At 37.8% G+C, this 23387-nt stretch overlaps 1 long non-coding RNA gene across 5 annotated transcripts in view; it reads right to left on the bottom strand.

Moving 5' to 3' along the window:
• Positions 1-8886, bottom strand: part of LOC117292655 — a 30868-nt gene extending 21982 nt beyond the window's left edge. For 4 of the 5 annotated variants that reach the window (XR_004519299.1, XR_004519300.1, XR_004519303.1 and 1 more), the window contains exon 1: positions 8792-8886. This is a non-coding gene — a long non-coding RNA (uncharacterized LOC117292655). The remainder of the gene's footprint in view (positions 1-8791) is intronic. The other variant, XR_004519302.1, reaches the window with a different exon arrangement.
• Positions 8887-23387: the final 14501 nt, after the last annotated feature.

The raw sequence follows: 23387 nt of genomic DNA, 5'->3' as shown, positions 1-23387 counted from the left end.
ACTTCTGAGACAATTGTACTTTAATTGAATAGAAATAAATCATTTTACATTAATATGGAGACTATTAAAAGCTCTGAAATGAAGGACAGGATTTGGGCATGAATATTATTGGCAGAGTGAAGTAAGTGAAGTAGTCTTTTTTCAAAAACACATCCTAGAATGTGCACCATTCACCTGAGGTAGGGGACTGCTATGATTTTTCATAATTTAAACAAACATTAAGTAATTCTCTTTAATACACAAAAAACCTCCAAGACACAACTTCTGTTTTTATGAAGAAACAGGTTACCAGCCAAGAAAACATCATATCTATATAGATGGTTTGTGACTGGTTCCCCTCAAATTAGTTTAAAACAGACGAATGTGCTGTTGAAGCTACTTATGAAAGTTGATCAATTGAATATGATGCTGGTCCTAAAAGTGTGTACTCTGAAAATAAAACAGATTGACAGAGCAAACAAAACAGAGTCAATATCTGGCAGTGGAGTTAATGAGCTGTCATTTTGGTATAAAAAAAACACTCATTAATTGTCCATTAGGGAGAGGAAGTGATTCTTCAAATTAAGGAAAGGCGAGTGCTTTATTACAGCACAAAATAAACCTTATCTACCACACATGAGCCTGCCTTCATCAAGTGAACAGATAGAGTACAGTACAGTATCCACCCAGACAACTTATATATCAACATCACAAAAGAAACCTTATCTACCACACATGAGCCTGCCTTCATCAAGTGAACAGCTAGAGTACAGTACAGTATCCACCCAGACAACTTATATATCAAGCTGTAGGACAACAGAGATGGCTGAAACTCATCAAATACTCACTATCTTAAAGATCCTGATGCCACTTGTTGGGAGTATTGGATTTGTTGGAAATGTTCTTGTATGTGTGACTATAATCTACACCAAGAAACTGCATAATGTGACCAATTTGATGATACTCAATCTCGCTGTTGCAGATGCATTGGTATCTGTAGTTGCTCCTCTACATCCATTTCTTGCAGTGAACTTCATACTCAATGTGTCGAGTCAACCAGATACGAACATCACCCAATGTAAAGCAAATGGATATTTCCACTTTGTTAGTTTCTTTATTTATCTGTTATTCCATAACTGTTTCAGCGCCCAATCTGTTGTCAGTCTAACATTGTCCAACTTTGAACGATTTATTGGAATCAGTCGACCTTTGCAGTATACAAGCTACTTCACTAGAAGAAAGATCACGCTGTTGTTACTTGCTGTTTGGATAATTCCAGTAATAGTGCATACGCCTCAAACAATTTTCATTGTGGAATCATATACAAAAGGAAGTTGTACAACTAAAACAGCTTTTCAGGAAAATGGAGTGCTAAACATCGGAGCAATGCTGTTGCTCTTTCTACCCATTGCAGCTACAATTTGGATGTACATCAGAATCCTCATCAACCTGAAACAAGGAGCCAGAAACCTAGAAGAGCAAGGAATCCAGGGCCCAGCTCAAGAACTGCACCAAGCTCACAAGAAAGTCACCAGCACTCTTGCTATCATCACCACAGCTTTCTTCATTCTGGTTTTGCCTGGAGCAACATGGCAGATATTCTCGTCCTTGTTTTATAAAACTGACTCCTCTTCCATTTCCAATATAATAATATGGGATGTATTAACGTTCTTAGTGTTATTAAATTCTGCCATCAATCCAGTCTTATATGGATTCAAGTATGATCAGCTGAGAAAAGCATTAATATTCATGGTGTGTAGAAGTAACCAACTAAGACGGCCAAACCAAATTGGTCCATTATGAAGATTTAAAAACTGCAATAATCAATGGGTTGTGTACATCTGTGAAAATAGTTCTGAACATCGGTATTTTGAGTTTGGAGTGCCACAGGGCTCAATTCTGGGGCTTGTTCTTTTTACACTATTTATTTTACCATTCGACCACATCGCACACCATTATCAAGTCCAGTTTTGAATTGTCCTCAGATCAAGGAAATATAAACACATCTCAGTGGTCTCACAGGTAAAACATTTTATAAGATCTGTCTTTACTGTATTCAAGATGATTCATGGAGGGGGTCATGCAAGTCTATTGTTTGTGACTGATTCCCTGTGAAACATTTCGCAACAGACAAACATACTTAAACGACAAGGAAGTGTTGTGGCCAAGCGGTGGAGAGCACGGAATTCAAACTCTGGTGTTTCTGGGTTCAAGCCCCAGGCCTGACACTTGTGTCCTTTAGCAAAATACTTTTTATAAAACCATTGCTTCGTTCTTTGGATGAGACGTAAAACCATTGGTCCTGTGTGTTATGTAATGCATTCAAAAGAACCCAGTGCACTTGTCAAAAAGAGAAGGTGATCGCCCCGGTGTTCCTGGCTGGATTGGCAGCATTTTGCGCCACAGCACCTTGTAAATCATTACATTGTGCTAAGGATTAGGTCTCGTAATTAAAGATTTGTCCCACTCACCTGTCAGTAAATACTTGGCGCTTTAAAAAAAAAAGGCGCGATATCAATATGGTTATTATTACTACTTATGAAATTTGGCTAATTATAATCTGATGCTGGTCCGTCCAAATTATGACTAATATGAAAATAACGCAGATTGACAGAGAAAACAAAGACAGAGACAGGGATCATTGAGCTGTCATCTGGTGTACAAAAAACCAGTGATTACATTGTAACTTTGCGTGAAGAGTTGACACTACTTACCAAACAACGATTGGTATTATATTGCCACACAAATTGAGAGTGTCTGCCACACACAAGCCTGCCTTCATCAAGTGAACAGCTAGAGTACAGTACAGTATCCACCCAGACAACTTATACATCAAGCTGTAGGACAACAGAGATGGCTGAAACTCATGAAATACTCACTATCTTAAGGATCCTGTGATCTTTTCTTGAAATTCCAAGAAAATTTACAAACTAGTCAAGGCTGTTGTTTGAGCCACGTCTACAAGGTGGAAAGACAGGACCGTACTCACGACTTCGCTATACAGTTCTCCCTGTACAATGTACTGTGTACATACAATGTATACGTTGTTTGTGTATGCACTGCGTGCAGGTTGCCGAATCGTGTCGCACCCCGCTGGGGCGCGCTACGGCAACAGCCTTGAGTCAAGGCTACCTGAAACAAGGAGCCAGAAACCTAGAAGAGCAAGGAATCCAGGGCCCAGCTCAAGAACTGCACCAAGCTCACAAGAAAGTCACCAGCACTCTTGCTATCATCACCACAGCTTTCATTCTGGTTTTGCCTGGAGCCATTTTGTTTTATCTATTTGGCATTTTCCCCATTTGGCAACTTGTCCATTCATCTAGATAAAAAATGGAGGTGGAATATGTGGTTTTAAATCTCTGGACAGTGATGAATTCTGCCATTAATCCAATCTTATGTTGATTCAAGTATAAACAGCTCAGGAAAGCATTCCTACATGTAACCATGGTGTGTAGATGTAACCAATAAAGACAGCCAAACCAAATTGGTCCACTGTGAAGATTAAACACTACTCAATTGTGTAATATTATACATTTAAAATAACAACGCAAAGACTTAATTACTTAGACATTATACTAGATAACATCAGGTTCTTGAAGTGTGACATTAGTGAGGAACTTGCATCTGATGTTTTTCCATAAAATCAGAGAACATTTTAAAAATGGGTTTGGCGCTATGTAAATGTGTTTTATTATTATGATTATTAGTTATTTTAGCTGTTGATTTTGTGCCTCCCTTGAGCGAACTTGGATCAGTAACCAACAAAGACAGCCCAACCAAGTTGTGGTCCACTGCGACTGATTAAACACTACTGTCCATTCAGCTATCAACCCATTATGATGAATGGCTGTAGTGTCATGTGGTCAAGCGGTCTGGTGCACCAGACTTAAGCTCTGGTGTTGTCAGAGTTTGGGTCTGGTACCCGGTAGCGTCATCTGTGCTCTTTACATCACATTGAACTGGTTCTCACTACGTTCTGAAAAAGTGTAGTCAAACTGGCTCGTAGTGCGTTCCTCCCATTCACAGACAGACACAACCCTCATTCTCTACATCAATTTTATCAGAAATTAAAGGCAGTGGACACTATTGGTAATTGTCAAAGACTAATGCCTTCAAAGTTGGTGTATCTCAACATACACAAAATAACAAACCTGTGAAAATTTGAGCTCAATTGTTCGTCGAACTTGCAAGATATGAATGAAAGAGAAAACACCCTTGTCACACGAAGGTGTGTGCGTTTAGATGGTTGATTTCGAGACCTGAAGTTCTAAATCTGAGGTCTCGAAATCAAATTCGTGGAAAATGACTTCTTTCTCGGAAACTATGGCACTTCAGAGGGTGCCGTTTCTCACAATGTTTTATACAATCAACCTCTCCATATTACTCGTCACCAAGAAAGGTTTTATGCTAATAATTATTTTGAGTAATTACCAATAGTGTCCACTGCCTTTAACTAGTTCACATTTTTATAGACTTTGTCTGGCTAATGCTATCCAGATAGCATTACAGTGTTGGGCCAACATTGGCCCGAAAAAGCAGTTACATGTTTGTTGGGGCAATATTGGTTTCAAAAATTGGATGGAGGAAGGTACAAATCGTGTCAATTTGGACCATTTGCATAACTTTAGCAATACAGGGCCAACGTAGATAAAGATAAACTGACCTACAGAGGGCCCACGTTGACTTCTCTGAACACAAGCCAATTGGGCCAACATTTAACAGCTTTCTCATATAATATGCCAACCTAGAGCCAATGATGTTTCGCCAATGTTGATCTAACCAACGCACATGCTTTTATTATTAATGAAGGTAGATACCAATCGAGCTAATGTTGGGCCAATTGCATAACTTTAGCAACATGGGGCCAAAGAAGACCACCGAAGATCAACCGCACCAACAGAGGATTCAGATTAACTAGGCTCGAATCACAGGTCAAGTAAGGGCCAACATTTAACTCATTTTCTTATAATGCCAACCTTCAGCCAGTGGGGTTTGGCCAATGTTGGTCCATTGCACGATTGCACTGTGCTTTAAATGAATTAAGATACAAATCGTGCCAATGTTGGGCTAATTACATAACTTTAGCAACAGGAGGCCAATGTAGATAAGATCATCAATAACAAGAATGGTGTGTTGACAACATACATGTAAATGCCCCGCTGAGATTTGGGTTGCTGCACCAAGTCCTTTCTGAGTTATTGTTTTAGCCATAATGACCCTAATAATTAACGGAGGGGGTTCAAAAACAATATGCTTCTGTGGGATACCTAAACCAAGTTTGGAGTTGATACGCCAAGTCCTAAACCAAGTTTGAAGTTGATACGCCAAGTCCTTTTTGAATTATTGCTCGGACAACATTTCTTTTGTTTTAACCATAATGAGCTTAATATTTAACTGAGGGGGTCCAAAAACAATAGGCTTCTGGAGGATGCCAAGACCAACCCACAAACCAAGTTTGGAGTTGATACGCCAAGTTGATTTTGAGTTTTTCTCTGACAACATTTCTTTTGTTTTAGCCATACACCCCTAAAACTGAGGGTGTCCAAAAACAATAGGCTTCTGGGGATTCCAAACCAATACACAAACCAAATTTTAAGTTGATACGCCAAGCAGTGTCTTAGCCAGGAATTTGGAAAGTGGGAGTGCAGACTGAAAAAGTGGGAGTGCAACCTAAAATCACTACAAAAATGGAAACATTGTGCTCGTAGCACACAAAACGAGCATGCAGCGCGAAGTCTGTCTCGGCCGGGAACCAGGGCCCTCTTGATGGGCCCTGGATACTCTGGCTACTGTAGATGCTCTCTGGTGGTTTCTGATACATTTCTGACACCTATTTCTCTGGTACAATGAACTATTTTGATTTAATTTTCTGTTTTTTTAACTTGAAAATGAGAGGCTTTAAAGCAATTGCACAATTTTTGTGGTTTTTGTATTTGTTTTAAACAAATCTATTACTTAATTTCAAATAATGATTCACATAAGTATTTGCAACCAATCAAAATAGTGAATGTCAAATGTCAATAGTGATTTACCATAAATTTTGTTTGCTTAATTTATTTTAACTGACTGATCATGGTAATTAATATTTTCCTTAGTATTTGTTGAGGTTTCATAACATTTAAGTCTTATAGGTTGTTTAATTCTTGAAACTAGGTCAAATGCAAGTTGTAAACGGTCTTTGGAGAATAAAGAACAAACAGTTACGAAAGACAGTGCCATTAAGTAATTCCACTGGGCAACAAAACGTACGTGCATTGAAAAATAAATTTGGGAGGTTGAAATCTGAAAAGAAACATATATATGAACCAGTTGTTGAACCTATGCGGATGGTACGAGCAACGATCGTCACAACTTGCTTAGCTATGCTGTTTTACAGATAACAGGAGCACGAACTTTCGAGCGGAACAAACATCAAAGAGATGCAAACAGTGAAATCCAAAAAAGTATTGATGCTTCAAACAAACTCTACAATGAACGAACGTTGTGCTCTTGAATTTCCAGCAGGAAAAAAAGATTGTCATGTTTGCCGCTGTCGAATTGAAAAAAACCCGATCAACTAGGCAACTGCAGCATGTATGCGGTATAAGGTGTATTGCACTGCGCCGAGTGTCAATCAGTTGCCGATACTGACGTCACAGTAGAAAAATCTAGAGCGCGTGTGAATTCGACGCTATCATACCACGCGTGCATGGAGTTCATGCTGCCTGCTGATGACGGTCGATGACGACGACTGACCATTAAAACAAGTCTGTGTGTCTCGCTCATGTGTTGTGTATTGCACGTGCGTTGTGTAATACGTGGTTTGTGCATTGTGTTTTGTGTGGTCAGCATTTTCGCGGTAACTTCAAGTGATTTTTTTAAAAGTTGCGTCGTTGAAATTTTGATTCAAAAAGAAGAGGGAAATCTGGTAAAACCAAATCTAATTTTACTCAAAAATAATAATAATAAAGTTCAGTAATTTTCACTGAAATTTAGACAGCACAAGTTCAACCATGCCATGCATCAAAATGTGATTTCAGCCCAACTGGCTGTGCTAACATGGCTTGCACGGCTCGCTAGCTAACACGTTGACGCCAAGCCCTTTTTGAATTATTGCTCGGACAACATTTCTTTTTTTTTTAAACCATAACGACCTTAATATTTAGCTGAGAGGGTCCAAAAACAATAGGCTTCTGGGGAATCCCATGACCAATCCACAACAATTGCAAGTTTGGAGTTAAGTCCTTTTCGAGTTTTTGCTTTGACAACAATAGGCTTCTGGGAGATCCCTAGACCCACAAACCAAGTTTGGAATTAATAAGCCAAGTCCGTTTCAATGCCTCGTTATCGGCTGTCAATGTAATGTCACCAACAATAACTGTGCCGCAGTTTGGCAGGACCATACGCAGTTGGGCAGGCCAATTTAACACCAACAACAACTGTTCCGCAGTTGGGCAGGAATATGTGCAGTTGGGCAGGAATATGTGCAGTTGGGCAGGCCCATTTGTAGTAAGACGGCCCATTTGAAGTTGGGCCAGCCATTTGTAATTGGACGGCCCATTTGTAGTTGGGCGGGGCCATTTGAAGTTGGTTAGACCCATTTGCTGTTTGGTCAGGCCTAACTGCAGTTGGCCAGGGTCAAACTATATAGGCAGATTATTCTGCAATTGGGCAAGTTTGTACATACTAGATAAAACTATCAAACATACACCGTGAAAACTATTATGGTATCTTGTTTACAAAGTTTTTAAGGACTAATTTAGAGCAAGTTCAAGATTGCTTGATCACATCACATTGTGAGTCTGGCAAAATGGCAGTTTTGTAAAACGTATCTGTTTTGGTGTGAATAACTCACCATATTTTAACGTTAACCTTGTCCAAATCAAATAAGAATTCAGTTTTCCAGAAGACAAAAGTTTAGAAATTCCAAAGAAAAAAAATATCTTGAAAAAAAGATGTGACATATGTCCATAGTACGCGCCTGGAACCACCCCGAGCAAGCTTCGTGTGTTCCCAGCCAGACGCGTGGACATATTATGTTTTGTACACAAAGAACGGATCGTCATTGGCATAACAATTTTTGAGCAGTAAAACGGAGTAGTGGAGTAGATGGGGACTGAGTTACGGTGAGAATTTATAATTCTTAACAATCTTTGAGATTGCGGAGTGGATTTTCTGGACCAATTTCTAGGTCAATGAGAGTTTAAAGAACACATAAAGCCCAATTTCGGCGAGATTTGATTAAAAAAAACCAAGAGATCTTACCTCATATCGAAATGCCAAAACCCCATCATTTGTGTTGTGAGACAATGAATGATTGATATGACTCATGAGGTTACAGCAGACGATAACCGAACGAACCTGAGGTTCCTCATAGTTCTAGGAGTACCCATCCCCCATCACACACTTCTAGAACTGGATAGCAAAACGAAGTTCTAGAATTACCCTTTTGGCCACACAAGCGGGCTAGGATCATGAGAATTACCCTAACACTAGTATAACAGTACACACACTCCAAATGCCCATGTGTCTAAAAGTTATGGAAACAATTTAAAAATAACCATTCGGTCTTTTCACGTTGACATTATCACAGCCCATGTTGTTGCCAACCAGAATTCCCGGGGAAACCGGTCACGCCCAACCGCGCACTTTGTATCAACAAACAATATTAAACAACTAACAAGAAAGGTCTAACTAAGTTAATACAAATGCACACGTACGTGTGTTTACTGCCACTACGGCAAAGCCATGTTTTCTTCATTTTGACTGTGTTGAAAACTCATTTCCCCGTCAAAATTCTTTCAAGGGATTCTATAACTAATATTCAACTCACCTCACTCACTTTGCTGTGGTTTCGTCGATAGATATTCGTTTAAAACGTGGAAACACTGAACTGAAGAAAACAAAGCGTCTTTTTACTGCGGCCATTTTGTCTGTCACGTGTCACGACCCAGTGTTTACATTTTCAAAGCGTGAGAAAGTCTGGGCAACTTCTTTTTTTTTAGAAGACACTTTTCTGTAAAGAAGGGAATAACCCACAAATCTTTTTTTATGAATGACATTTTGAAAATTTTATAATACCAGCAGTTCAATTGGTTTGAAGACAATCGGATAGATGCAAGGGGACGGAGCTTTAGGATTTGCCACTTCTTCTGGAAACAATAAGACACAATTGAATAAAATAGTTCAAAATAGTACAGAAAGTGCAATAGCATCATTTCCCACTATGCGAGAGGGCGCACTGTATAAAACTGCAAGCTGAGCGAATGCGTTTTCCCCCAAATAAACCAGTGATTCTATGGGTGCGTTCGTTTGGCTTCCCTAGGTCATCCCCTGCCCCGGTGCGTTCGAATAGCTTTTGACGTCATTCCAGGGGCTCACCAGGTCAACCCCCTAGTGCCCTGCTTGTGGAGTGGGTCACTTGGGGGCTGGCCCCAGGTAAACGACGTCACTACGAGAGCGGTGAGTGGTCGTTCGTTTAGCTCTTGTCAGGGGCTCCCCCAAGTGAGCACCGCGGGATAGACCCAGGGAAGCTAAACGAACGCACCCACAGTAATTTTGGGAGTCAGCTTTTAAAGGCAGTGGACACTATTGGTAAGTTACTCAAAATAATTATTACCATAAACCTTTCTTGACTACGAGTAATGGGGAGAGGTTGATAGTATAAAATATTGTGAGAAACCGGCCCCCGCTTCCTTTTGAAGTGACGTAGTTTTTGAGAAAGAAGTAACTTTCCACGAATTTGATTTCGAAGACTTCAGAATAAGATTTTGAGGTCCCGAAATCAAGCATTAGGAAGCACACAGCTTTGTGTGACACGGGTGTTTTTTTCTTCCATCATTATCTTGCAAATTCGACGACCAATTGAGTTCAAATTGTTGACAATTACAAACAATGTCCAGGTTAAAATAACTTTTTTGTTTACCTATAAAAAAACTTACAAACGGAGTTGGAAAAGTGTGTAGTTTGTAGCCTACTAGTACTACTTGAAACCCATTCAATAATGGCTCCCGAACTACACGGTCAATAATGGAACATCACCCCTCTCAGGAAGAGAACATCTAGTTTTCTACGGGCTCAAATTTCCCCGGGGCCCTAAAGCGGGCCCGGACCCCACACCGTTATGGATGATGTCCCCCATCTTTCAAGAAAGAACTTCATCTGTTTTTATCGCCAAACAAATCTTTAATGTCAATCCTTGGTAAAACTACAGACATGGAACAAGATGCTGCGTTTGGGTCAGTGTTAATAAAGGCACAATTTAATTTCAATAATAATGCATTAAGCTTTAGCTGTGAGTACAAAACAAGTAATCAAGCAAATCATAAACACCCCAACAAAAAACAGAAACAGAACACAACACGGACACGGTTGTTGTGTTTTAATGTTAGTTCGTCCTTAAAAAATAATCGAGTAAAGCGTCATCGCTACTGTTTGATAGCGCCCTCAGGCGGCATCACTAAAATCTAATGCTATGTATTATTCCTCAAACTCGAGACGAGTTCATTCAAATCTTACAAAATTCAATACATCCTAAGATAGCATCTCTAAAAGCAAAATTTGAAGAGCCCCCCTTGTGATTTTAGGTATTCTCTTTACAAGCAAGCGCAACATTGAAAGCGAAGATAATTCCATAGCATTTACAATGAATAACAATGTGTCGAATTCAAATGATTTAAAGGCACTGAACACGTTTGCCAATTGTCAAAGACAAGTATTCTCACTTGGTGTATCCCAACATATTTATTCATTAAATAACAAGCCTGTGCAAATTTGGACTCAATTGGTCATTGAAGTTGCAAGAAAGTTATTAAAGAAACAAACTCCCTTGTTGTATAAAATAGTGTGCTTTCAGATAGGAATAAAAGGCTTCTGGCCAGAAGTCTTTTGTTATTTTAGTGAGTAATGATCCCTTTCTCAAAACTATATACGTTACTTCAGAGGGAGTCGTTTCTCACAATGTTTTTTTACTATCAACAGCTCTCCGTTGCTCGTTACCAAGGTTTTATGCTAATAATTATATTGAGTAATTATCAAACGTGTACAGTGCCTTTAAAGTTAAATATTTCGAAAAATATCTACCGAACAATACTTATCGGATTTGTACAATCCGCTGTCCTATCAACGAAAAGGTCTTAGAATTGAGTGAAATCTAAAGCCTTCATAGTTGGCCCAATAATATTCCGGTCTAGACGGCAAGTTGAAGTGGTAATTTTTTCCCCCAGGCTTTTGATCGGTTTGAGCAAATATTAACGTGAATTTTCTTTCCATCCAGCTTCTCTGTGTGAACCTTCACGTACCTCTTCAAGTTATAGACCTGGCTTCTGATGACGTTTTACATTAGCAATAATCTGGTAAAATGTTTTAAAAACATACTAGAAAGAAATTACCTTTTCAAATTATTTAAAATTCATGTCTGAAGAAAGTATGAACGCAGTTGAACTAATTTGTCTAGCGTCAAAAATAAAGGTCTAATGTATGTAATATTTTTATTTTATGTGTGTATATTCTCTGGTGACCTGATTTGACATTGCTTCCTGTCCCCACCGGAAGTTCAAGCTGAAAACAAGTTATCAAGTTATGGACGGTTCTTTTCTATATCTGGAAAGCAAGTGCTACTAACCTATTTTATAACACCCCTTGCAAGTATTCTGCCTGCTCATTGGTTTAGAGCGCGTCACATGACATGTCTTAGTTTTGCTAGACGACGGCCGTGTGATAGTGCGTCGGTTTGCCATGCGCTAGTCCATTGAACACAGTAAGTAAAAGTGTTTGCAATCTGTATTCGCGTCGTCCGTGGATTGTAGCATTCAGGTCTGTAACTTAATAATAATAGTACAGTATTTAGAAATGTTTGGGGTGTTATAAAACAAATATTGACTGCTTTTACTCGTGCAATGGTTAAAAACTATGACTCCCTCGGTGATCCCCGGAGCGTTCTATTTTCCCTCGGCTTCGCCTCGGGAAAATAGAACGCTCCGGGGATCACCTCGGGAGTCATAGTTTTAACCATAGCACTCGAAGCAGTCAATAGTTGTATATTATGTGCCCTTTCGAAACCAAGGGATTGGGTTATATGTTATTTTCAACTAGTGTGCTTTGAGGTACGCGGTACGGGAGTTCAAAATGGCGAGCGAAGCCTGAGGGGGAGCCCCAACCCAAAACCGCACGGTTTCGAAAATGTCCTATGACTGTATCACATTGTCCGTGCTATCAGACACTTCCTGAAACATGAACACCTTGTGTATGAAATTTCATATCTGATTGTCACAAATATGACATGTCTATGTTGAACTTGCCCCTGGATATTAACAAAAGGCAAGCATGAACAACAGCCAAACCTGGACCGACGCACAGCAAGTTAAGGGGTGTCTTCTTCCGATGCGTGAGGGACAGGCAGCAATATGAAATAGCTAACAAGAGATACACCCTCTTTTCTATAGAAATAATTAAACCCTCGCGCCACAACTTGCTGTCAGAACGGAACAACTTAAAAAAAGTGCTTAGGCCTATTACAGAAAAACCTGCTGAACAAGAAGAACAATAAATTATCTATAGGCCTATATTACTTTTTCAGTCCAAATCTTTACTGTTTTATTCATGTTTGGGATACACCAAGCGAGACTTTGACAATACCAAAGGTGTGACTGTCCACTGTCCAGTGCCTTTAACCATGGAGGTAGAATTCTACCCCATGCTAAAACTACTCTCATCTCAACCAAAATACAAGCCCTCTACACTTTGGAATATCACATTTTACGTGTTATCTTTGTTACCGTGATAACAACAAGACTACACCGTCTGAATTATCCAGTTTCGACTGGATGTTCCACCTTTACGTAGGGCCATAGGCTTACTCCTTGTCCACACGCGAGTCCCTCTTCCCACCTCCACCCAGCCGATGTTTAATGGCGACCGAAGTATCGACGTGCCACTACAGCAACCATGCACCGACATACCACACGTGGCGTGAACAACGCGAACGGCGCTCCGTTGGCTTATGCACCTGCATGCAGAAATGCCGTTAAACATTTCAACGTACACAAAAATGTTTCAAAAAACATGGAAATTTACTACATGTAGATATCTAATTGACACCTTTTAGATGGTCGAAGTTTAACTTCAACACACACACAACAATATCCGTAACATTACTTGCTTTTTTCTACCTTCAGTTGCCGAGAACAGTTGAGCAAAATCCATGTCAAAATTACTCAGGCAGGCCATCGCGACCGTTCGCCATCTTGAATTTTGAATGTTTGTTTGAGACACGCGGCGGATGCGAGAATGTTCGGTTAAACTATTTTGTCCACAAGCTACAACGCTGAAATGTTTGCCCCCTAATCACAACTACACAAATAAACGGCAACTGTTCTGCTTTCTATCTCAAGTTTTAGTTGTTGTATTATATTTCTGGGCTCTTTTTCTTTCCCAAAAACAGCGAAGCACTATTTTGCCGTTTCGACCTTATATCCATAATACCCTTTCGCATTATCTCGTTCATGTTTGTTCCAGACGACAGGTCTTCGTGGAATCAGTGTGTAAATATTTTGTCAGAAGTTGAATTCTGAATCTGTCTGGCTTGAGATTTTCATTTCCACTTTTTGATTGAAGGCAAAAATAGCTCTCACTCATTTGCTACATTAAAGGCACTGTATGGACACTATTGGTAGTTACTCAGAATTGTGTAAGAATAAAAAAAATTCACTTGGTAAGGAGCAGACGATAGCTGTTGATAGTGTATTATGAGAAACGGATCCCTCCAAAGTAACGATTTTTTTGAGAAAGCAGTAATTTCTCACTCAATTAGTTTAAAATACCTCGGGCTTGGAGTCTTTTATAAGGCATCTGAAAGCAACAAATTTGTACAACAAGGGCGTTTTTTCTTGTATGAACTTTGATGACCAATTGAGACCAAATTTCAGATTTTTTATTTTATAGGCCTATACATGTTTGGATACTCCAAGGTAAAAATCTGGTCTTTTTGACAATACCAAAGGTGTCCAGTGCCTTCAATGACAAAATGGGGGTGTTGTGCAGTCTTAACACCTACTGGTCAGAGTATATACCAAGGTGCCAGGTCCCAGGGGATCTGACCAATTTCTGAGTCAGGTTGACCAGGACAAAGGTTTAGAGAGAAAAAAATGGGATTTTGAAAAGTGTTTGGGTACTTTTTGTCCCACACAAAACACAAACGTACACAGATTTACATTAAAATTACACGGTTTGAAGATAATACTGTAGAAATAATTTCCTGAGGTGCTGTATTTTTTAGACATGAGTAAAACAAATTCAAGAAAACATTTTTTTGTCCGAGTGCGAAGAAAATTATTAGCATGTTTGCCGGATTTACGCGACTCCTGAAAACATTGCTCTGTGATTGTCACTTTTTTTCTTAAAAACTTAAAAACTAACGAGGCTGATACTTTTAAAGTTATTGTAGATCATATTACATTCATGTTCATCCACAGTGAGTAGGCTACGGATTCATGTTACGACCAAAAAGTTGGCCTACAAAAAGTCACTTTGTGCCAGGTTGACCTATTCCTGGGTTACAATGATCCAATTGGTATTCTGAATCGTCCAAATAAAATCAACAGCAAGCAAAAACAAATAAGAAAAAAAAATCCCCAAAACAAGGCATCCACAAAAAATAAAAACCTTCACCTCTGTGCTTTAACTTTTTAGCCTTGTCACTCAAAGACAAAATTGTCTTCGATTTACTTGTAAGTTGTAGTGCTATTCTTTTATTTATTTCAGTCAGCAAACTCTAAAAAAAATACACACTGAAATGTACAGCAATTTATACAATCTCTTAGTGAAAAGAAAACGATAAAAGCGAGATGTGATAGACTAAGGGCAAAATTGTTGTAAATTAATGTTTTCAAACATTTCTGTAACTAAAACGTTCTTGTCTCAAAGACACATTTTGCGATTTACTTGTAAAATAACTTGAAGAAAAAATTCCCGCTTTTTAGCCTTGTCGCTCAAAGAAAATGTGTCTTCGATTTACTAGTGTTATTATTTTACTTCTTTCCGCAAACTCAATAAACTAGCCTTTTTAAAACATTTCTTAGCGACAAAAAAAAACTATAACAACGGTTTGTGGAAGACCTAGATATTTTCAAACATTCCCTCTAAAACGTTCTTGTCTCGAAGACAAATTCGCGTTTCACTTGTATAAAAATAAATTTAAGAAAAAAACATGCTTTTTAGCTTTCTCAACAAAGACAAAATGTCTTTGATTAACTTGTCTTGTTATTATTTTAACTCCCTCCGCAAAATTCGATAAATTACACCCTGAAATGTACAACAATTTAAATAATCTCCCAGTGTAAAAAGAACACAGTAACACCGAGACGTGGTATACCGATGAAAATATTTAAAATATTACTGCAGTAAAATATTTTGAAACATTGCTGTTGTGAAAATTCCTAATTTTTTTTGAACATTCCTGTAGCTGAAGCATTTGGGTTTCTTTGAAAGATTCGCTTGTCAATTGTAAAATAAATCGAAGAAAAAAAGCCGCCTTTTAAGTCTCCCTAATCCATCACTAAAATGAACAAAGTATTAAAATCGCCAAATGAAAAGAAACACTAAGAACGAGATATGACAGACCGAGGGAAATATTTTTGTTTGAAATTCCTGTAATCCAAAACGTTCAGTATGACAACAAAATTATTTCTATAATTTATACGTTGTTTGGTTTGAAACAATGGCAGTGTGTTTTTAAAATAGTTGATGAAAGAAACACTTGCAGGTTCAACCGTTTTTCTCACTGATTCAAGCGATGCAAAATTTAGTAGGCAATCTAAACTTATGTGGACAACGGACGTGGGTCGGTAGCCATCAGGATAATTGAGGAAATCAATTTTACGAAATTAATTTTTGACTTACATATTGGCGGGTATAAATAAAAAAGTGAAGCTTCTGAATAAGACAAAAATGTCTTGTCCAGAAACAAATAATGTTCACAAAACAAAATTTTCAAGACAAGTTAATCTAATGTTCACAAAGTGTCGTTTTACTGGAACCTGCTACCGTGTCTCCCCCTTACTTTTGTTTTAGTTTAAAAATGACACGTATCCTATTTTCGAAATATTACAGATCAGACAAGATAACTTGCCTACAGTTTTCGTATGATTGATATCAAGAAATATTTTAGACAATATTTTGGAAATAATTTTGTAATTTTTTTGCAAAAGGGACTAGACTTCTACTTATGTATTATTATTAACGACAAAATTGTCAATAGACAATGCGCTAACCGATTTAAAGGACCTGGAAAAGTTGTGTTTTTTGGTGAGGGAGCACGTTTTTCCCAACACTTCAAAGTTTTCACACCAAAACATTTCGGATATGATCGCAGTTTTTTTTCTCTTTCTGCCTTACTCGATGAACCCAGGGTTCGAATCCCGTCTAGGTTCGGAGCCCCACCCTTGCAGTGGGTTTTCATTCATAACTGACATAGTATATTGTTATCAAAATTCTTACTTTCAATCCTATAATTATTATAAGTTGGTTATTACGTTAGGAATAAGTATATCTTTCAAGGATCATTTGGATTGACCCAGAGACAGTTTGAAAGGGTTTGGGTACTTTTCAAACGACAGAAAAAAAAAACAATGTCCACATTTATAATTTATATAAAACTTTGGCCTACAAGGTTGAAGATAATGATTAAGCTTCCCTTAAAGCCGTTATAAACTTTCTGCACAGAAAAAAAAAAAAGTTCAAAGATTTACAATTAACTTACAGGGTTTACAGAAGGTAATGGTGAAAGACTTCTCTCGAAATATTATTCCATGAATTGCTTTACTTTTCGAGAAAACATTAAAACAATTATCAATTCTCGTTGTCGAGAGATACGGATTTATTTTAAACACATGTCATGACACGTGAAACGTGCGGAAACAAGGGTGGATTTTCCCCGTTATTTTCTCCCGACTCCAATGACCGATTGAGCCTAAATTTTCACAGGTTTGTTATTTTTTATATCAGTTGTGATACACGAAGTGTGGGCCTTTGGACAAAACTGTTTACCGAAAGTGTCCAATGGCTTTAAAACATAGAGACGAAAGGAGACGAACATTATTTAAGCATGTACAACCAACGTATTTACGCGACTCTCCTGAGAACATTGTCCGGAGTTTTCTCAAAAACTTGACGACTAATGAAGCTGAAACTTCTACAGGTAATATTACTATTATTACATACATTTTTGTTCTCATGTCATGGCCAAAAACTTGATATACAAAATGTATCAATACCCTTTAAAGAAGACAAGATTCGAATAAAATATCATTTCAAAACCTTTTAGCTCTTTCAAAAGACGGATCTCATGAAAGTAGGCCTACCAATCACACTTATCTAGACAAGTTAATTTCCTGGCCCTTTCCCTAATAATTTATACATGTCTATTTCTAGGACCATACAGTGAAATTTTCCTTTGTTCTCATGTGAGAAACTGAATGAATTGACTCTGCGGCCCAACACAGTATTGAACTTAATTCGCAAGTCCGAGAAAATTACACCAGCGTGTTTGCCACACCAGCTGCGCCGCAAAGCACGGCACAGCATCCCCTTCTGGTGGACGGTGCTGATTCGCTATCTCTCGGAGTTTTTGAGAGAAAATAATTCCGATGTGAATACAATGAAATGATGGGAGGTTAAAAAGGTGGATCTGTACTGTTAAATTTGTCAGGTGATGGACTTCTTATATAAAAGGGAAGGGAATGAGGTTACTGGGAAGGGGGTTGTAGGACTGGAATTTTGGTCGCTGGGCGGCAGACGGAAGGAAGCTTCATAACATGTTCCTTCGAATTGGTTTACATAAAAGATTTAAATATCCATTACCAATCTGTCATTTAAAAAATGAACACAGGAAGTGGGTGTTTGGGAAAGCTTTACCCGTTATGTTTGTTAAGTCCAAAGTCTTGACTGTATAATATTCAATTTCCTTCAGATTTAAATCAAATTTATTGTGAATTTTGAAAGGTTTACACAAATAGTTTTCTATCCGTTGGTGTGAATTACCGAGATGATGTTTTTAGTCCTTGCTATTATTAGGGCATTTTTAATATTAGTAGTCATAAGTCAAAACTCAAAATTATACCAGGGCATGTTGGAGCAAAAGGTCGAAAGAATATGGGTCAAATAAATCTCCGACCCCTTCCTGATGTAACACGAATAACACGAAAACACATACACTTGATAGATTTCTTCGTTTCCTTCTGAGCAAACTAAAGCTACCCAAATCGCCACGGGACAGGCTGGGGTTGTGGACGGGCAGGAGAGGGTGGTTGGACCCCAAGACCCTCGGGTGGGTTCGATGGTCTACGCTTCCAATAGTCCGCATACTGAAAGATTTTTATTGGAAGGCTTAAACAATATTTAATTTTAAAAACCGCTAGCTTTTCCATTGCTTAAAACCAGCGGATTATCCCATTAAATAGATTAAGATGTTAGATTAAATCCCTTTATCATAACAGAGTTGATGGTAGATTAATCAGCAGTAGGTATTTGATGAAGGAAAAGTGTTCTCGGGGGAAATTACATAAGCATAAAAAAGTCTCCAATGAATACAGCATGAACATAAAATTTTATTCATATATTTGTTAAAATAATTTTTAAAGGGAGGGTAAACTTTTGTTAATAACTGCAAAAACAAATGTTTATAAAAACATACTTGAATAGGTAGCGCTGCAGCTGTTGATAGTGTATACCATTTTTAAAAAACAATTCCCTTCTCATGAATGTGGTTTTAGAGAAGGGACAGAGAGATTCAAAAACACTTTTATCTGTGAAGCGTCTTTGTATGAAACGTTTCTCAGATTATGTTTACCAATACAAATTATTTTTCCTGCGTGGACAAAACCTCTCCAGATTTTCGGCAGCAGGGTATCTCAAAAACGCTACCACCTTTTGAAATGAAATTTTCTCATGTTAGTTTAATTGTGTATCTACATCTCTACATACAACAATCGAACGTTTAAAAAACCCAAAGATATACTTTATCTTTAAACATTCTATGTTGCGAAATACATACATAGCAGACCCCAATTTTGGTGGCATTTGAAAGCTCGTATTCTCATGTATTTGATAAGGGAAAACAACATCCAAATAAGCTATTTTGAATCCCTTTTTTCTTTCTTTTTCTTCAACTACTGGTAAAACGTCGTCACAATTTGCTGACATACTTTAAGTTAATATTTTCCCTGTTAGTTATTCCTTTCGAACTACAAAAATTCAGGGACCGTTTCTACTCATGCTTATTAATTAAGTTGTTTTCTACAAAGCCTCTTACCTACCTCTTAGTCTTATAGTCTTATACTTCTTTTGATAGAGTTGTACCGAATCATAAAAGTGATCATTATGATACGATGGACTCGAACTAATTGAGCTGTCATTGTATAAACACTATGCAAAAAACACTGCACGCACTTTGCATACAATCCATGCCTAATGTTATCATACGCATAATTTACCAATTCAGAAGATAATTTTCTCCCGTTAACCAGTAGTGCATCAAACTTCTAGTATGAATTATACATGCAATAAATAAAAATCCACGAGCCATGTGAGAGAGTAAATTGCTAATATAATGGGCCTTTACAATATGCTAACACGATCTTCTATATGGGCAAGCATTATAATATGCGATGGAGCATTATACAACATTTAATGGACCATTATTAAACTGAGTGTTTTGTATTAAAATCGATATTCCACGTGCAGACAGACACGAAGAAATCTTAGCACTTAAGATCTAAACTAACGTTAAGACGCTTGGAAGGGGGGAGAACGCAGCAGATTTTCTACTTAGTGACAAGACGGATTTAAAGAACACCGCTGATCACTTGTCCCAAATCTGTAATTCTCAACATTAAGGCTTTGTGTTGCACGAGAACAAAAACAGAAAACACCCTTTTCGCACAAATTTGTCTGATTACCGATGCCTTATAAAAGGGTTAGGCCTAAGGTTATTAAGTAGAAATAACTTCTTTCTCAAAAACTACGTTACGTTACTTTAGAGGGAGCCGTTTCTCACAATGATTATTATTTTGTTTATATTACCAACAGCTCTCCATGGCTCAGTACTGAGAAAGTTTTTATGATAACAATTATTTTGAGTAGTTACCAAATTAATGTCCAGTGCCTTTAAGACACCTGGGCCAGATTTCTAAAAAAATAAAGATCGAAATGAAGCTGTGCATCAATCTCAATTAGTGAGCCAACTGTGACTTAACCATTCAAATCACTATAGTGGTATTGACAACTTATCTTATGATGAATCTTTGTATTTGTGAAATCGAGTCGAGGGGGCCTATTTCACAAAGAGAAAAAAAATGCGTTTGAACTGTGGATCAACCTTATTTGCTGGAAAATTTAATGGCACAATACAAATAACTATGGCAATATCGATCTTTTTTAAGATGAATCTTTATTTAGTTCTTTGTGAACCGTGCAGCCCTTTATTGCCACGACTCCACAACGCACTAAGATTCGTAATCAGATGAGTTGTCAATATTGACAGCAAGATCTCATATTGTCACGGCACATTTTGCTTAGCAATTAAGATTGATACACAGCCGAGCCCTGGTCTAATGCTGTAGGTATTTGGTAAGAATCCTACTCGGTTAAATCATTCATTTAGCTGTAGGCCTACTTACAGACACTTTGAAAATTAGCAAGCTGTTGTATCGCTCACGCAGTTGTTATTGTTGCTTTTATTAAGACGTAAACGTTGAACTAACCAAAGTTTACAAAGGTAAAAACATACTTGTTGATGGCCTCCAGAAGGAGCGTGGTGTAGTGTAGAAGGTTAGGTTCACCCAACTGTACATACACAAAAATCAAACTTACCAAGCTCAGTACTTGAATCCACCCTCATCACGTCTGAAACGCTCACGTATTTTGTCAGTTTTTGGCTTTTAAAATGATGTATTCCGTTGTGAATAATAAGATAATAACAGTGCACATATTTTCACACCCCCAAGACACACCCCCAATCCCTATAACATTTACTCATTAAAAAAATGTTACTTATTTAAAAAAAAAAAAAGTGGGGAGAATTTGAAAAAGCATCCTTGATAGTTTCGATTTGAAAATCAAACACCGCAAATGGTTTCTTCAAAATTGCGAAGGATTATTTAAAAAAAAATTCATTGATGAACTTGACGGTAAACTTACCCGATTCTGGCCTAATGTCTGACCGGTCCAGCCGGGCTTGGCAAGCAGGGAGGTCGAGCGGAGAGATGCGTCTGATGGGGGAGAGTTCCCGTCGAAGTTCAATTCGGAATTGGATTTCCTATCATCGAATTTGTAGGGCCATTTTATAATCTATAACACACAACTGCAAAATGAGAACATAAAATAAGCTGTTGCAAATTCTTACAAACTAAAAGGATCTATGGTATAAAAGGGGGAAAAATAGTTAAAGTCACCTGGAAATATAATTTTTTTTCTTTCAAACATAAGAGTATATGCTTACGAACAATAAAACAATTTTTTTAGTAATTGTTTGTCACGATTTATATGTTTAAAAAATATATAAAGTTGTTTGGGGGGCTGACTCCGCCTACCCCTTTTGTGACGTCAATCGAGGCAGACTCTGCCTGCAATGCGTATAGTAAACACTCGTGCAAAGTTCATGTACGTCCAAGTCGTGAGTTGGTACATTTCAAAAAGTGTTTTTCTGCATTCAGCAGCATTACACCTGGTCGGCATTGCCGGAAAAAACAAAAAATCTTTTTTTGAAACGTACAAACCCACGACTTGGTCCGTACATGTACTTTGCAATTGTGTTTACTCACGCATTACAGGCAAAGTCTGCCTCGATTGACGTCACGAACAGCGCCCTCTCGGGTCGGGGTCTACTCTTAAATTTGTAAATAACATAAGAACTGATTTTTTTAAAACCTTAGTTAACTGTTTATTCACATTCCACTCATCAAAACACATATTATTAGTGGCAAAAGCTTTATTTTGAAAAAATACCACTTCCAGGTGACTTTAATAGAATGAAGTTCCGGCCCTAGCAAAGTCTTTCTCTTTAAGCCTTTGAGAACGACTATGATTGTCGAAACGTCAGGCCATTAACTAAATTTTGCAAAAGCAGAACATTTTGCTTAAAGACACTGAACACTTTTGGTAATTGTCAAAGACCAGTCTTCCCACTTGGTGTATCTCAACATATGCATAAAATAACAAACCTGTGAAAATTTGAGCTCGATTGGTTGTTGGAGTTGCGAGATAACTATGAAAGAAAAAAACACCCTTGTCACACGAAGTTGTGTGTTTTTAGATGGTTGATTTCGAGACCTCAAATTCTAAACTTGAGGTCTTGAAAACAAATTCGTGGAAAATTACTCCTTTCTCGAAAACTACATTACTTCAGATGGAGCCGTTTCTCACAATGTTTTATGCTATCAACCTCTCCCCATTACTCGTAATCAAGAAAGGTTTTATGGTAATAATTATTTTGAGTAATTCCCAATAGTGTCCACTGCCTTTAAGCCGAAAATAATGCTCATGAGCAGGATACCAGTCATAGATTGTACATGTGACATAGTGTATTGGTTGGTAGTCTAATTCTGCTAAGCAACAGTTTTGTTGTGCTTCAGCTCACTTTTGTTTACTGCAGCTCTGTGAAATTGGGTCATGTTTTTGTGCAACTTATGTATCAAGACGCGCTTCACAACTGGAGACATCATATTCAAAATAGATACACTCACGGGTCTGACATTTTAAGTCTATTTTTGCTGGATGACCAGTGAATTTCTAGATTTAAGTTTGGTGTTTATCAGAAAATAAATCTATAAGTAACGGCAATATTTATTCATTTTTGAACCGACATTGAGAAATCGTTCGAAGTGTTTTGTATAGGAAAGATATTCTCGGGGGAAATACCATGAGAAGAAGAACAATAAATCGAAAGTAGGCCCACCATGAAAATAAAATGTTGTTCACTTATTTATTTGTTAAACTCATTTTTAAAGGGAGGGTAAACTTTTGTTAATTACTGCACAAATTGTTACAGTTTCGAAAATGTATTATTTGAATCTGGTCAAAGTTCGTATACGTTACATCACCCAATATCTCTAGTCCGCATGGGTTTACTTCATACGGTTTTATTTCGAATTTCTGACTCAACCTAGTAGCTCAAATAAAACTGAAACAGATTGACCGCTGTGAATCACACACTACCACAAGGGTAAAAATCCACTCCCCTGTAAACGGTAGGCGTTCTGGGTTATTTAATTGTACAGTCTACCAGAGGAAACGTTGTAAAATTAAGTGGTGTTTAAATTAAATACCCATTTTATTAGCGTGAGGGTTAGGTTAGTGCTTCGATACTGATAGAATGTCTTATGATTTTTATTGACCGAGAATTTGTTAAAGTTTTTTAAAATAAATTTTTAAAATGT

The sequence above is a fragment of the Asterias rubens genome, chromosome 7 (assembly GCF_902459465.1).
Source record: "Asterias rubens chromosome 7, eAstRub1.3, whole genome shotgun sequence".
NCBI lineage: Eukaryota > Metazoa > Echinodermata > Asteroidea > Forcipulatida > Asteriidae > Asterias > Asterias rubens.
The sequence above is the reverse complement of the archived record's forward strand: the minus strand, read 5'-3'. Positions and strand labels throughout refer to the sequence as shown.